The sequence below is a fragment of the Epargyreus clarus genome, unplaced genomic scaffold, assembly GCF_041222505.1.
Source record: "Epargyreus clarus isolate Ecla_fem2 unplaced genomic scaffold, WU_Ecla_fem_2.2 ptg000034l, whole genome shotgun sequence".
Taxonomy (NCBI): domain Eukaryota; kingdom Metazoa; phylum Arthropoda; class Insecta; order Lepidoptera; family Hesperiidae; genus Epargyreus; species Epargyreus clarus.
The window spans coordinates 5,974,545-5,992,522 of NW_027332239.1; the positions used below are offsets into that span (position 1 = coordinate 5,974,545).

A 17,978-nucleotide genomic window follows, 5' to 3' on the forward strand; every position below is an offset into this window, starting at 1 on the left:
TTAGCACATACGTTTATTGTGTAACGCGGAACAATGCCACATTACACACAATAACTGTGGAAATGCGGTAAATTTCAACGTTTGCGCAACGCTTTGTTGGGCTAGCTCGCCTAGGCTTGGGAAAAATATAAATAAATACACACAGCTCACATTGCTGCATTGTGGGGAAATATACACACACAAACGTAGTGAGTTAGAGACTCTATATACAGTACTATGTGCTTGCGGCTATGGGCACTTGCATGTATTGTATAGTTCTTATAGGTTATGTTCCAAATAGGTAGGTTTCAACCAGGTGTCTCTGTAGTTCCGGGACTAGAATAGGGCTACGGTATCCCCTGCCTGTCGTAGGGGGCGACTAAAAGGGGGCTTCCGGGGTTGCGGGCGGCAAGAGTGGAAGCTCGAACCGTCCAGCAAGCGACCCCGGGAAGGACGGCGGTATGTGTGGTCGCATACCGTCGTAAACACTATGTGGTGTGGGAGGAGCGAAAACTGCTCCCCCAGGGTAGAGCCCGATCGGGGCATCGCGCTTGGAGGGCTCCGGTTGTGTTCCGTCGGAGATCCCGGAGTTCTCCAACAAGCGTTGAGGATGGCCACAGGGGGTTTTAGTGCGGTAAAAATCCCACTTAACCTGGCGTCGCTCCCACGTCGTCGGGTACCTTTTGAAGGTTTCCCCCTCGAGAAAAAAAAAACAAAAAAAAGGTTTCAACCAGGTAGGTAATGGAAAAATAAAAAAAAAACGAAATATTTCTTGAAACTGGGATCGAATTTCTAGAAAATTTTCCGTAGCCCTTCCAAGGGTACAATCCAAACTAGAAAAACCCAAACATGCTGCTTATTACATCTATACTAACAATACACTTTTGGAGTATGTATAATATGTAGTTGTTGTACACTTGTACAATATGTAATTTCAAAACAAATTGAAAAGACAAGCTTTCATGTAAGTTTACCTTTTCACGTAAAGCTATTCAATTTATTTAATTATAGAATTAAGTACTAGTTACATACTCGTAATATCTGCTGCACATAAAACTTGAATATGTAATGTGTAAGTGAAATGAGCTGACATTTATGTATTTATCTTACAGCCTATTCAACTATTCAGTTTATTCACTTATGAAGTCTGTATATTCACGGAGGTACCAAGGAAAAGGAACTCCCAGGGGAAATTCTACGCGATGTTGCCCTTTTCACCCTTTGAATATTTAAAATCATTCGGTTCCACTCGCCTGACCTGTTACAACTTACAATACAATTCATAAGTTTTTTAGCACGAGCTCAAGTAAGGCATTGAATATAAAAAGAGGTTAAGTTGAGGGTGAATAACGAATAAGCTTCGCTTTAAGGCGCCAAGTTTTGTGTTTTATCACGCACTGAGCGTTGTGATACTGTCGTATTGAAAATTATATATCTGATTTTGAACGAAGTTTTTCTTGAATTGATTTTGTAAGTGTGGGTCAAATAATTCATAAATAGGAACGTCTCGGACAAGTATGTTTCTCAATCCAATACCATTCCAACAGGAACAACAGCACTTAACACAGGTCGGCAAAGGTGTGGCGGTGCTCCGTAGTCGAACCACCATGTGTTCACCTTCAAAGTATAAATTTTAAGCAAGACATTCATTGGAATCGCTAAATTATTGTACCCATATCGGAAACACCGAACCAAATTAAAAATAAAGCACAATTTACTAGATCAGTGTTTTGACACCATATATATATAAGACTAGCTGACCCGACAAACTTTGTACCACCTCAAAATCTATTTATCACATAAATTTCATATAAGATATAGCGTATGTTACTCGTGGATAATGTAGCTTTCGAATGGTGAAAGAATTTTTAAAATCGATCCGGTAGTTTTTGAGCCTAATCATTACAATCAAACAAACAAACAAAGTTTTCCTCTTTATAATATTAGTATAGACTATTTCCAGGTGGAAATTGTACCATTCGTTCCCTGACTTCGCTGGTTTAGATTCCTCAATATAATGGTTAGAAGTAGAACTAAACATTGTAAATTGTAAACCGATTGTATTAGTTCTAACATTACAGCACTGCTGATTACTGTGGCGGAAAATTTTGTAAACAACTAGCTTTTGCACGTGCACGAAGATTTTACCTACATACATATTTGTTGCGAATGAGTATTGGCTTTAGGTATTTTAGTAAACTAACATATTGTTTAGTATTTTTCAAAGTAGTAAAGTGTGTAAATATGTCTGAATAATTATTTGAAAAATGTATATATAGAAATTATATTTTAAGTGTTTTTCATAGGATAGTATATTAGGTATACCATTGACAAAACGTATTATAATTGAGGCAAATGTGGTTCTAACAATGTACTAAGTAAATATAATAATACATAATAATATTGTATGCTACTTAGAAAAGCTAAATTTTCAATTTGTTTTCTTATCCCGCCACATCTATTTCTACCTAAAGATAGTATAACTCTATTCATCTCTACTTACCTCCGGCGCCATTATAGCAATGCTTATAACAGTTTTATATCACTACTAATTTTTGCCAGCGGCTTCGCCCGCGTTTAAAAAATAATAATATGACATACTAACATACATAAAACTGTAAGTTCGTACCTTCATTGGAACGACAGTGTCACCATCTGGCGAAAATTGATCGTAACAACTTTGCTAAAGATCATCACTTGATCAAATGCATAGTTTACGATTCAATCCTTACTAACACCGATCAAAATAATCGATTTTTTCGGTCCAAAAGATCGATTCTCCGATTAATAGATCTTAGATCGCCATCCCTAGTTCCCCTGGGATTTCCGGGATAAAAACTATCCTATGTCCGTTCTCGGGTCTTAGACTATGTTTGTACAAAATTTCATTAAAACCGGTTCAGTGGTTTAGGCGCGAAGAAGAGACAACCAGACAGACAGACAGACAGACAGACATACAGACGGAGTTACTTTCGGATTTATAATATTAGTAAGGTCACTTCTTCTGTTACTTCTGTGGTTTGTTTGAAGATTCTTAAAGGAAATTTTTTTTTCGAAGTGTTTAATCTTAAGTCCCAGGAATTGCCAATTACAAAGCATTTCTAGTTTTGTGTGAACAATCATCATTAACAGATATCATTAAAATCTTGACATCAAGTAGACATGCACATTTCTTCTATTGCTTGAAAGAAATAGACTTAAAATACGTACCTACAATTAACATCAATATATCAAAGAAAATTACCGACTGAGTGCATTATGATATGAATAATAAAAGGGGTAGCGTGAAAGGTTAACGAAAGTGACAGGTTCCTCCCCCTCTACATATTTTTCTTGAACGATAATAGTAAAAATACAGTACCCTTAGTGTGAGTTTTTCGTTTTTACAAAAATGACTCTTTTTGTATTTGTTTACTTATTTCCCATACATTTCCAATCCGTTCTCGTACAGCCCGCTAGGGGCGCTGATTGTAAATATATGGGCAAATACGTAAACAAATCCAAAAACAGTTTTTTTTGTAAAAACGTAAAAACTAATACTAAGAGTACAGTACATTCTACGCTCAATAACTCCACACTATAATTACTTATATCGTAGGTGTTAGTAGTACACAAACATAAAACCACAAACGACCAGTGAGTATCGTCGCCCACACGTATTTATAACATTCGGTGAAAGAGCGTTGATTCCGGCTTACATATAAAACCATCTTCAAGATTGGCGATACATATGAGACCAGCTTCAAGTAGAACCCTTCCATATGGAGTTGGGTATAGATGTCCATGGCCAGCAGTAACCTCTTTCCATCAGAAGGATTTCATACTCGTTAGCAATTTTAATCTTAAAAAAAACTAAGAGCCTAAGTACCTAACTTATCGTGACTACCACCTTTTTTATAATATAGGAGTAGGAGACGAGCAAGCAGTCCACCTGATGGTAAGTGGCTACTGCCACCCATGGACATTTGTAATCAACCCCAGATAGGATTAGATATAGATACATACAGATGCGCCGCTACCCCTGAGGACTAAGCTGGAACGCCTCGGAAATGTCTGTCTCCCTTACCACACTCTTCAAACCGGAACACAGCAGCGACTAACACTACTGTTATTAGGTAGAAATAGGTGTGGCAGTGGTGCCGCCGGAGTCGAACCTACGCATTTATAAAAATACTTAATATGTTTTTGTAAACAAACGGAAATCGCAATAATAATATTAGGCTTAATTATCATTAGATTGCCGATAAGAATGATTTGTAAGTCGTAACGCTTATCAACATGATAAAAGTTATCAGTCAGGTGGGTGCACGAAACTTGTACCGGATGCCCGTTTAAATACTTGTACTTGCTAGTACACAGACGTGCAATGTAAACAAGTAGGTCAAAAATAGCGGTTAAGTCATGGCTTGATAACCGCGAGTGTATGGCAGGTTGCGGTATGAGATGTCGAGTACAAGACTTACCGAGTAACCTTAGTATGAGTTTTTACGTTTTTACAAAAATGACTGTTTTTGTATTTGGGATATTTCCCTTATATTTCCAATCAGTTCTGAAACAATCCGCTAGGGGCGCTGATTGGAAATGTATAGGCAAATACGTAAACAAATACGAAAATAGACATTTTTTCTAAAAACGTAAAAACTCATAATAAAGGTACAAAGTATTGCCCGTTTTTATTTTTATGATATTTGGCGTAATAACCCGGTTCAGTCATGATGAGGAAACACGTTAATGTTTAAAGTATAGACGTAGCAAATGCGCTCATGAACATCAATACTGATGTAACCACCTAAATACTTAACCACTAATAGTACAGAGACTTGAGTTTGGCCACGCGTGCATTGCTCTAATGGGTATGAGAACAAAGTTTTTTTTTCAACATCCAATTGATTGGTGCATCGTAGGACCGCGAGTAAATACGATCAAAGTAACTAAAATCTACGGAGAAGTGTATGTCATTTCGCTTGTATCCTTGCATACCACGGGCGTATAAAAAAGTAAACATTTTCTGATATTCCTTTTCGATCCACTTGTGAACAATGAATAATTCGCCAATTACGAGTCGAACTTGCACACGGTGGCTTCCGTACGTCTTCCTAGTACGGTTTAACAGTTAGATCGACAAATGCCGAAAAATACAGGTTTTATACCCTTTAGTATTCAACTTTGTTTTATTTTTAGTAGTTGTTGTTATAACGGCCACCATTATGCATCCTATGTAAAAAAATCAAGTGTCTATCTATTACTGTTCCGGAGATAAAGTTCCATTTTACCCTTTGGGTACGGAACCCTAAAAATATGTATTATGTAGAACAGGACCTAGTAGTTCGTGGTCATCAATCCGTCAAACTCAGAGCGAGAAGGGGCTAAGACGTAGTCCACCAGTACCCTTACCATGAGTTTTTACGTTTCGACAAATATGACTGTTTTGGTATTTGTTTACGTATTGGCCTCCTATGATATATAAAAACTAAATCATTGTTTACCTCACGCTATTTACAAATAGACAATTTTCACAACTCATATTCTAATAAAAACTACAAATACTAAACATAAAAGTATAAAAGTATCTTGGTACGGAACCCTCCGAACGCCATGTGCGAGTTCGACACTTGGTAAATTATATTAGTTTGTGTTTAAAAACTCGATGTATAAGAACACAAACCACTCTCACAATATTAGAATGAAACGTGTCAATGGTATTAAGTTTTCGGCATTAGTGAATAAGCAGTCGTGGCCGAGCGGTTAAGGCGTCTGACTAGAAATCAGATTCCCTCTGGGAGCGTAGGTTCGAATCCTACCGACTGCGGTTTTAGGTCAATTTCCATCTTTTTTAAGTTTTTTCTTTAACTTGTTTTGTTATTACTTCATATGTATGATTGAATGTGGGGTCAAATGTTGCAACAAAATTTTAAAGCAGTTAACTTCATCGATTGGGCTATTTTTTATTTTTTTTAATACTGTTTTGGTTTGGATAGCAGTAGCAGTAGTGAGGTCATTCTTAATCCAATATGTTCGTGCCTTTGGTACAAAATACAAGTCTGTGGTCGTGCCAATATCACACTAGGTATTTTGTGTGAACCCATCTTAAGTGGAGATTAAATAAAAGGAAAATACGACATAACGTTATTTTAAAAACTGTTTTTTATTTATTATTCAAGTAGTTTTTGCCTGCGGTTTCGCCCGCGTTTAAAGAAAATAATATGACATACTAACATACATAAAACTGAAAATTCGTACCTTCATTGAAATGACAGTGGCGCCATCTGGCCAAAATTGATCGTACCAACTCTGAAACCTTCGTGGGCTCATGGACAACAACTTTGCTTCACTTGATCAAATGCATAGTTTACGATTCAATCCTTATTCCTTACTAATATCGATTAAAATAATCGATTTTTTTGGTCCAAAAGATCGATTCTCCAAGTAATCGGTCTTAGATCGCCATCCTTAGTTCCCGGGGGATTTCTGGGGATAAAAACTATCCCGGGTCTCAGACTATCTTTGTACACAATTTAATTAAAATCGGTTCAGTGGCTTAGGCGTGAAGAAGAGACAAACAGACAGACAGAGTTACTTTCTGATTTATAATATTAATATTAGTAAGGAGGAAGGATTAGTAAGGATAATTATTATTAATTATCACCAGGCAAATATTATATTTTTTTTATTTTTATATTTATATTTCAAACTTACATTTTATTTATTTTTTACTCTATATATATTGACATCTTGAACTCAACACGGAAAATACCTATTCTTAAGATTTAACCGAAGGTAAACTACTGACCGGACCTTGGAAGAGTTTTTATCTTAACGCGGTCGCTTATTTTTTTAACACTAATTTGGTATTTCCATGAGGTATTGATTGATAATTGTTGTATACTTTTACTGGACAGATTTCCAAGTGATTAAGCTCAAATATTTCTCTAACGAACACTAAAATATCTTAAAACATATTGGGTTCCATAGCATAAAATTTCCATTTATTTCCTATTTTTAATATTTATTATCTTAGCAGCAAAAGAAGTAAATGAATTGTAAATTTTTAAACTGTCTACCCATTATGGTTCATATATAAAGAGAAAACGCCGAAAAATTGCGGTTTCATGTATAGGGACTCCCAGTTATTTTGAAACATTATTTTATTTTTAGTATTTCTTGTTATACCGGAAATCGTTATACACACTTTTTAAACTGTTATAAGCTGTCACAGGGCTTTATCTAGACCAACGGACAAACAGCGGAGGCTTAGTACCTAATAGGGTTCCGTTTTACGATTTAGGTAGGGAACCCTAAAACAAATGTCATTAACTGAGAGCCGAGGCGATCACAATAAAACTAACAAGAGTCCATCGATCGGTAGATGTCCCGGGCTGAGGCCTCATTAGCCGTGCACGTGCGTCGCCCACGGCTACGTGCTAGGGTTGCGACACGCTTATCCAGCCAGTAAGATCAGATTGTAACTCGATATCACCAGACGGTGCTATGGTTTCTTTTTTATAAAGTAGTTATTACTCTAAATGTCATTAATTCGACATGGCGATCAGAATAAAACTAACAAGCGTCCACTGATCGGGACGTGCGGTAATGGAGACATACTTTTCCGAGGCGTTCCAGCTTAGTCCTCAGGGGTGGCGGCGCATCTACAGCCGACCGTCCATGGGCGACAGTAGCCACTAATTATCAGGAGGACTGCATGCTCGTCTGCTGCTCCTACATTATAAAAAAAAGATGTGCCAGGCTGAGGCCTCATTAGCCGTGCACATGCGTCGCCCACGGCTACATGCTAGGGTTGAGAGTTGCGACATGCTTGTCCAGTCAGATCTGATTGTATCTCGATTTCACTAGACGGTGCTATAGTGTCCTTTTTATATAGTTATAAGATTAGACTAATTTATACTAACTGTTATACGATGCGGCTCAGCTTAATTCTCAAAAGTAGCGACCTGGGTATGCCCGTCTCCTTTAAATCTTAGGTAGGACTTAAATCCTATTTGTGATTGATTTAAGACTTGTTTCAACTATATCATCAATAGGTAGACGTATGACCTACCTTAGGTTGGACTACAATCATATTTGGGGATATTACATGTCCATGGTCAGTGACTGCCTTGGTAGCAACGCATTTATGGCCGACCTCAGTTAGGATTCTGATCCTATCTAACATTCCATATGTCCACGAACCGCAGTAGCCACTTACACAGGTAGACTGCATACTCGTCTGCTACTACTATTTTATAAAAAAAAAAATATTAAAAAACCCGAAAAAATCTATGAAAAGCCTAATGAAAATCAACAACTTACAATTACATTTCTTACATCCCGAAACGCTTCCTTTAAACCGGATAATCTCTTATATTTTACAAATAAAAGCATTATTAATAAGACCCATAGCTATAACAGCGGTATTTCACTCTGTATAAACCGTTCTCCCACACAAGCTCTACTCGCTGGTATAAATACTTAGGTTCATGTGATTTAATGTAGATAATATTTTTAACTAATTATTTTTTTATATCACCGCCACCCAATAACTTTTACAAATAAAAGCATTATTAATAAGACCCATAGCTATAACGGCGGTATTTCACACTGTGTACACCGATCTCCCACACAAGCTCTACGCTGGTATAAATGAGTATGTCACGCCCGACTTTCAAGCCATTAAAGTGCGGATATGATTGCGACAATTGTGATCTCGATTCCATCTCGTTAGTAAAAGTAAGATCAGAGTACTGATAAGTCTTTCTACTCGTTTGCAATACCTACGTTTGTGTTGTTGATAGTTAATATCTTAAATTTAATGCAGTGATATTTACCTACTTACATATATTATGATCGTCTATGTACCAGTATAAATTAGGCATTGGTATAAACATATGAGTTTAATAATTCCGATTATATTTTATTAAGCATATTGAAAATTGATACATCTAAATGTATTCATGAAGAAATAAATAATAGTTTAAAAGAAACTAAATAAACACGCTTTTAAATTAAAGTTATTAAAATAATAATTCAATTCAGAGTAAAAAGCGTGTACATACCTACATACATAGATACAACCAAAACTAATAACAGCGCGTTAAAGTATGTTTTTACTCTATTGTTTGTTGTGTGGTCTATTTGGCTCTTATTGTAGATTATGCCGCAATGTAAACTTTGATTTGATTTGATTATCAAGTATAACTACATAGGTACATGTAATATAACGCAGATAATATTTTCATATAATTAAATTAAAATTTTTATACCACCGCCATCCAAGCACATGCCATGTTCCGTATAAAGCAATAGATAACGAGATTACTCCAAAAACAACACCATTGTGAATAAAAACACAATTTGCGCTCGAAATGAAACACTAAACCACATTAGCTCCGGCCAACTGGCACCCCTGCGGAACTTTTCGTCATGGGATTACGAGTCCGTACCAGGGATTTAAGGTTTCATTACTTGGCGAGACTCCCTTCGCTAACACCCTTACCATGGTCATCATAAAAGGATGTCAAGTAGAAAGTTACTCGTACTCGAATAAATTATTTTTGCTTTGAAAAGAGTTTCATATTGTATACCTAACTAAAGAAATCTGAAGTCCAGTAGTAAGTCGAACACTGGAACTTATTATTTTATCTACTCTTATTTTCGACTTTAAATGATAATTGGTTGTAATATTGTAAGAACACCCTAGTATGACCAGTTTGCTAGAAAAGTGTGTAGTTAACCTATATTCGCAGTAAATTTTGTATTCAAGTACTATTACTATAAAATAATTTATAATTGTTAATATTTATATTCAAATACCTACCCAAATACTGCTGTTACATTCATTCGCAAATTGTCAAACGAAACTTGAGTTGACAAAATTTTATAAAATCTAAGCGTGTGACAGTCGAATAACACTCGAATTGAATTCCAATGGTACTGGAGAAAATTCCCCCTATAGCAATAGAAAACTGAAGCTACGGAGTCAAATTGGGGGGTCGTAGGGAGACGACGAGACCTCTAATGTACAAATATTGCGGGCGAAATGAATATATTCGCCCCTCCTCTAAGCGAGGGTACAAGTGCACGTTTTGATTAAGTCACTATGAATGTATGAAGGTCCAAATTCGTTCAGACAGCGCGTACTGAAGATGGATCGACTGTTTATTGCGCTGTGATTAGGGATAAAACGTTTGATGTAGTTAGGTACTTTGTAGACGGTAGACGTAAACTGAGTAATGAGAAACTTTAACGATCTCTATTTTACAATATATTACTTTAATTCGCGGTGTAAGAGTCAGATGAACGTATCTACATTTTGTCAATTTTACAGGAGAGCAAAAATAGTGTGACAATTCGCCATTTCAAACTTTGCCAGCTGATTAATAGAGATTATATACAGTTATGATATTGTGATGATACAGTGATGATATTGTGGACATACGATTAAAAACATATTTATGATTAAAAACGTATTTTTTGCAAATACGTTCTTATAGGTCTAATAATTAACATGATAATTAAAACTAATTTAACGGTACTCATAATACGTTATTCTGGTTCAGTCGAAAGTAGGTCTTATGTTATTTCTTTTTTTGTAACTTGTGTAATATTGAATATAGCGTTACGTCGTTTTGCCATTTCATAAAGGACTACATTGTGAACCGTTTTGTGAAAAAAACGTTTTTTGATTTTTTGTAAATACGTTCATCTGACTCTTGCACCGCGAATTTTCCTTAGCGTTGAGCGCACTTTTCCGGAATAAATCTATGTTTTTTCTTTATAAAGGTTTAGGTTACAAAGTTAAGAGAGATATTTTTGCAATATTTAAATAATTGGCACGCAAGCATTATAATGCTAGACTAAGCAACGAGTAAATTGAACTGTAATCGTTATAAAACCTATTGCTTTAATATTTCTCTTGTTAAGTATATATTCCTGGAATAAGTATATTCTGTTTTAAAAAGACTTTCGCTTACAAAGTTTAGCGACAATTTCTGAGAATGTTTCAAAGGAAATTACTGGCAAGAGAGCCTAATAAAATGTAGATAGAAGTTTTATGAGACTTTATTATACATTATTTGTGAGCCATAACTAAGGCTAAAATATTTATTATCATTTAATAAATTTCCTTATTTACAGGAAAACGTTTAAATTCCTCATCGAAAAACAATCTAAATGACTAAAAATTACTTTTATTTTACGGATTAATTCATGTAAACATGTTTACCATAACCTTATTCAGTCAATTAATTAATTAACGAAGATGATACTCCGCTAATTTAACCCGTGTACATGTATTTATATATTCTAACGATACGAACTGTAGGTATTGTCAGTATAATTAGGTGGGTATATACAATGTACATATTAATAGCAGGTACCAATTATGAATTTTCCTTATAAACATGTTATGTGCCTGTATACCAACATAGATTAACACTAAAAAATATTGACATACAAAAGTTGACAGTTGTGCCTATTCGAACCAATCCCGTATACAGCCCGTCCCAAGTGTCCCGCTAATACTCCATATGGCGTAACACAATGTGCAATGTATACACAACCATTTATCAATGACCCCCGAATGTTCATACTTTTCTATTCCGTTATACGCAAGGCCGGGAGCTATAGAGGTCAAGTGACACTGGATTAATATTCATAGTAGTGTAAGGGCGGAAAACTGATGCAACGACATGTGCATGCATTAGGGACGATGAGACAATCGGACACCAGTCGCGTCGCCAATTAGTTCACGCAACTGGCCACTGTTGACGTCATTATGACTGTAATATGGGATTAGGTAAGTCGATAGCGGTTTTACTGACGCTCTAAGCTCCAACACGTCGTGTATTTAGGAAATTTACATACCTGTTAAGAGTATAGTTCGTCTGTATGTTCTGTTAAAGCGTCAATATTGCACTGGTATATTTTGATTTGAAGACAAAATAAAATTTTTGTTTATTATTGCTTTAGCTTAATCCTACGAGGTAACATAACAAAGCTTATTAAAATATGTATATTTCGTTATTTTTAGTATATCTGCTGGTTTTATTATTGTTTGTACCTTTATATAATACCTGCTGCAAATTCTCTACATCCACCCAGAGTTGACTGGTAGAAAATGCCGTCAGGCATTAAGTTTGCCCTTTTGTATATTTCTTTTTAGAGGTGATACAAGAAATTTGAAATTAATAAATATTCCTTTTACAATTTGGAGTTCATCGTTTACATGAGCGGCAATATTCTATTCACATGCATTTTAATCTCTTAAACTTAGTATTTATCAGTTTCTACCATTATAACTATGCAACGTTACATTACAGAAGTCTATTAGACCAGTACTAAATTCCTATCACAGTCGAGTTTCTCGTGTGTCGGTGTCGAAGCACCGGCTCGCCGGCGCCAGTCAGTTGACACCATAACGTCCGCACCACTGCATATTTCCGTGTCTGCTTATAAAGATAATCATGATAACTTACAGTAGACAGTTCCATCTATATTCAAATACTTTTACATTATGTACTGGTATTACGCGAACTTGTGGATGCCGCAAATTTCTCCTATCTGATTCCATGAAGCACAGTTCGTAGGCGCCAAACAATTAACTCCGCTGTATATTTGTCCTTGTCATTGTCTATTAGCAAAGATAATTATGATAATATTATATATAAATAGATGGCGAGTCTATCTGCATTTAAATACATTAATATTACTGGCTATTTGCAAAGCCGTCGATATCGCTAATTTCTGTTGCCCGGTTACTTGTGGTACCGTTCAGCGGCCCCAGAGAGTCCACACCAACTGTACTTTCGTGCATGTTAGTAAAGATATCAATTTAGACATGGTACATATAAATGCCAGTTCCATCTATATTGAAATATGTACTTATTTTTAGATGATATGATTGAAATAATGTAATATGGTCGATGGTGCAAATTTCTCAAGTATCGAGTTCTCTGAAGCACCGGCTCGCCGGCGCCACACAATTGACACCATGATATCACTGCATATTTCCATGTATGCTAATAAAGATAATGATGATAACATATAAATAGAAGACAGTTTTATCTGCATTCACATTCTTTAACATTACTGGAAATATGTAGAATTGTGATTGCTGCAAATTTCTCATGTGTTCCGTGATGTACCCGCTTGCGGGCGCCAGTCAGTCGACACCATGACGTCCGCATGACTGCATATTACCTTGCTGGTAATAAAGATAAGTAACAAATAGAAATCAATTCCATCGGTAGTCAATACTTTATTAATACTGTATTATGCAGGACTATTCAAATACTGTATTCAAATACTGGCGACGCGCAGACTTGTCGATGGCGCACATTTCTCGTGTGTCGGGTTCCCTAAGCTCCGCTCGTCGGCGCCAGACAGTTGACACCATGATGTTCATGGATGCATTTTACCAACTAATGAAGGCTTACAAAAAGAAATCAATCCCATCAACATTCATATAGGTACTTGAATAATACTGGCATTTCGCAGACTTGCCAATAGCGCAAATTTCTCGTGTGTCGGGTTCCCTGAAGCACCGCTCGCCGGCGCCAGACAGTTGACACCATGACACTGTCTATACATATTTCCGTGTCTGTTAATAAACTGAGCAAGCGAATACTGCCTGGCGACAATGGTTTGTGACACTTGCAGCGCTATGCTCACCATAGCAGGAGACTGGCTGGTCCTGGGTTCGATTTTCGGTTAGACAAAAATCTAAGTAATGAAAAGCTTTCCCTTCCAGATGTAGGTATTAAAAACAGCTTAATAGTCACTCTTTTTTTAAATAAAGTTAGTAAAGTAAACTGGATTGAAAATCTGACCAATATTAAACTAAAATGTTTGTAATAATAATCAGTATGATAACGAGACACTCATATTTATTTTTAACATAGATAAACTTCACACCTATTTTATATACACTTAAATTCATTCTGTTGTAGATACCACTTTAATAGCTACAAATACAAGTCCAACCCGGAAAAGATATGCAAATCCACAATTTATGTGTACAGTCAGCCGGGAATTGAACCCGGGAGCTTATACGATAGCCCAGCGATAACACGCCGACATATCGTAACTCGCTTCTAACTTGTATTATCAGTGACAGGGCAAGAACCATCACCGTATATGTATGGGCGTAAAACATTTCTGAATGAATTTCTCGTTTCTATTTGTCGTTCCCATGGTCGTCCCACGCACTTCACACCTCGTGTTTCCGTGCACTACAAACATCTACAAATGCTATACGCCGGTTTAAGACTGAGCGGGAGTCGATACCGATATTCGATGTAATACTACCGTATCATAAGAATATCTACATTCTACATATCTAAATGTGGTAGGACTGTCAGGCACAAAGGCTTCATTGATACGTCTACTTCTACCATATAACCTGATTTGAAGGGCAGTAACAGACAAATTTACAAGGCGTTTCTGCCCACCTACATAGTTCCTACCACAACTTAGGAATTAAAATAGAAATGTAATGTCGGTATTTTTATTTGTAGCAAAAGTAATAGTAAAGAAAGTATGAGCACCGAAAATTTAAACTGACGGCTTATGTATTACTAGTTTTTGCCCGCGGCTTCGCCCGCGTTTAAAAGAAAATAATATGACATACTAACATATATAAAATTGAAAATTCGTACCTTCATTGGAATGACAGTAGCGCTATCTGGCGAAAATTGATCGTACCAACTTTGAAACCTTCGTGGGCTCATGGACAACAACTTTGCTAAAGATCATCACTTGATCAAATGCATAGTTTAAGATTCAATTCTTACTAATATCGATTAAAATAATCGACTTTGTGGTCCAAAAGAACGATTCTGCGATTAATCGATCTTAGATCGCCATCCTTAATTCCCGTGGGATATCCGGGATAAAAACTATCCTATGTCCTTTCTGGGGTTTTAGACTATCTTTGTACAAAATTTTATTAAAATCGGTTCAGTGGTGTAGGCGTGAAGAAAAGACAACCAGACAGACAGACAGACAGACAGACAGAGTTACTTTCGGATTTATAATATTAGTAAGGATTTTTTGTGCCTATATATTCCTATTTTGAACGTATTTACGCTGTCTTTTTGTCAGAAACATTGCATGATTTTAAATTCCTATTCCATTATACCTTCAACGCCATTTCAACAAATCTGAACACCTTTGCGGGCAGGAAATCATTATTCACGTATGCATAGCAAATAGTTGTGCCAGATTCAGTTGTAGTATCATTGTCGGCGTTTGCTCAGTATTGAATGCATTTGTGTTTAACAAGTACGATGGCATAAGTCTATATAATCTAGGAATATTAAATTAGTACTCGATATCATTACATTATTATATGTATCCATACATAGATAAAATTAAAAATCAAAATATAAAACAGAAAATACCTGTAAAATAAATTCTGCGTTACAATCCGAGTATGGTATCAAAAACATACTTGTGTAAGAGTTTAATATTAAGATTATGGATGGATGGCGAATTTGCCGAATTGAATATAAGCTATACCTAATATGAAATCTACCAATTTGCATAGTGAACTACAGCGGCTCTGTTTAGCCTAAAACCCTCCCGTTTGGAAAGGAGGCCCTTGGCTAGCAATGGTAAAATAATGGGTTCTGCATACACATAATTCTTATATATTAAGAAGTTTTCTTGTCCTGCATAATACAGGATTATAGAAACATTAACAAATGTCATTTGTTTTGAAACTGACGTCAGACACTTCAGTTTTATTTATCTGCATAGATTAAGAGACAAGCACTTAAAAATAGAAATCGCCACTTGAGTCAAAATCTCACTTCACACTTACAATATAACGGCTTAAGGTGTTAGAAGATAAACTTCAGAAACAAGTCGACATTCTCAGAACTAACGCCTTCTATTGTATGTTTTATAACACACTTTGTTTAAACATTTGAAGGTTAATTGTATTTTAAGTGCCAATACATTTTTATTATAGTCTTAAAAGCTAAGGCCACCAATAATAGCTTATGAAGGTGTAGGTATTGTTAAATATTTGGTAGATAAATAACATGGACAGCGCCTTCACATAATTGTTGTAGGGAGGTAAAATTTTTTGGATGATAGTTTCGTACAATCCCTCATAATCCAGTGTCGCTCCCACAACACTAGGTACCTTTTGTAAGTATTCTTTTCAAGACGAAAATGATCCAATACCTACCCTGGTAAATAGATTTGTCAAGTGATATACCTATAAGTATACATATACCTACATCGTACAAGCCTAGATTGTCCCAAATAGGCACAAGAGTAGTTATAGATGGATACGATCCTCTGAATAACTATACCTATTTACGAAAATGTGTCACTCACGTAGTTTACTATAACTAACACATCTTTACCAATGTATTAGTGCTATTTATATACTTGACTATTTTACACCCTATTCGTTAATGGTATTAGTTAGATGGGACTCTTAAAAAAGGTGTAAAAAGAGCTATCCTTTAAAACCGGCGATGAATTGGCGACTCCTTTGGTGTTGCAAATGTCCATTGGCGACGTTGACTACTTTCCATCAGGTAACACGTCTGCTTAATCGTTAGGTTAAACAATAAAAAAAAAACATGATATGAAAAATATTTTTCAGTAAACCGAACGGACATACCTAGATAGTTTATTTATTGCTTAGTATTCTATAATAAGCCGTCATAAAGCTGTATTTTTACGAGGGAAGTGGAAACCAGATTGTGGAGTGTTACGACAGCCCAGGCGACGACATGTTGATGGGCGGTGGAACCTTGTCGCATTAATTTACGATACATAATGTTCTTCGTGATATGTTTTATAGTATGAAAAATAGATCCACTACGTAACGGTGGGATCTTAATAAATAAAATGTTATTTCTTTTTGAAACGGATACCATTGAAAAAATAATCGAAATCGTTCAGTTTACGTTAATGTCTCATAATTCAGCAGTTGATGAAATGTCTTTTATCATTTTTATTATCAATCCTCTCGGTGTATCGTATTATGAATAGAATTAGATAAAAAAATGAAATTATTGCGTACAAAAATATGATAGGACACGCAAATTGTTATAGGTATTAAAATTATTAAAGCATTTTTTATGTTAAAGACATTTTACATTGTACAAAAATACTTCGAAAACTATTTAATAACTAACGAAATACGTCGTCATAATATTCAAAGTACTCAGGAACATATAAATTAATATTCAGGCCGGCAAGTAAATAACCCGACGACCCTCCGCACAGTGGCGCCGCGTGCGGCACAAATACGCACTAATGAGGCCACGTGTACAACACACGACCTTACATTCATGTTAACTATACTCCGTTGTTCGAACTAATTAGTAATTACTAAACATTCTATTGCGAAACGCTATTGAATGGCGAATGACCAATGACCTCGTGTTATTAAGCTAACAGGATATATGAGAAAATATGTAAATAAATTTATATTATTTACTAATAAATAAATTAATACATTACCTATTTAAAACACGACAATTTCATTGATTTGATAAAAATTGTAAAAAATCTGTACTGTCTTTTACTATACTGTAATTTGTGTTTCAACATCATCGGCCCTGTGGCGCAATGGATAACGCGTCTGACTACGGATCAGAAGATTCCAGGTTCGAATCCTGGCAGGGTCGTTCTTCAAGTGCTTTTTTTTTCTTTTTACAAAGTATAATACCAATAAGAATAAAATTTATTAAAATTATACAAAAATATACTTAAATTATAAATAGAAATTTATTATTTGTTTTTTATTACAAAATACAAATTCTGTTATAACTTTTTTTCAAAAAGCTTACCGAAGAAGAGATGTATTTTTAAGTGCCAAAAATCACAGCCTATAGATAAATCTATTCCTGTTTTATCTTCAACTTTGTGAAGTGTCAAAATATTAATGTAACGTGTTTGTAACGCTTGTTTCAGATGAACATTCTTTCCAATGTTTTGAAGTTTGATAAGCGATTTTTTACAAACATAAAAACGCAAAG

The 17,978-nt window shown here is 35.5% G+C and overlaps 2 non-coding genes across 2 annotated transcripts; both read left to right on the forward strand.

Annotated features, from left to right (window-relative positions):
- Positions 1 to 5,706: 5,706 nt before the first annotated feature.
- Positions 5,707 to 5,788, forward strand: TRNAS-AGA (transfer RNA serine (anticodon AGA)). Its single transcript has one exon. It is a non-coding gene; the product is annotated as a tRNA-Ser (tRNA).
- An 11,766-nt stretch (positions 5,789 to 17,554) lies between these two features.
- TRNAR-ACG (transfer RNA arginine (anticodon ACG)) lies at positions 17,555 to 17,627 on the forward strand. Its single transcript has one exon. It is a non-coding gene; the product is annotated as a tRNA-Arg (tRNA).
- Positions 17,628 to 17,978: the final 351 nt, after the last annotated feature.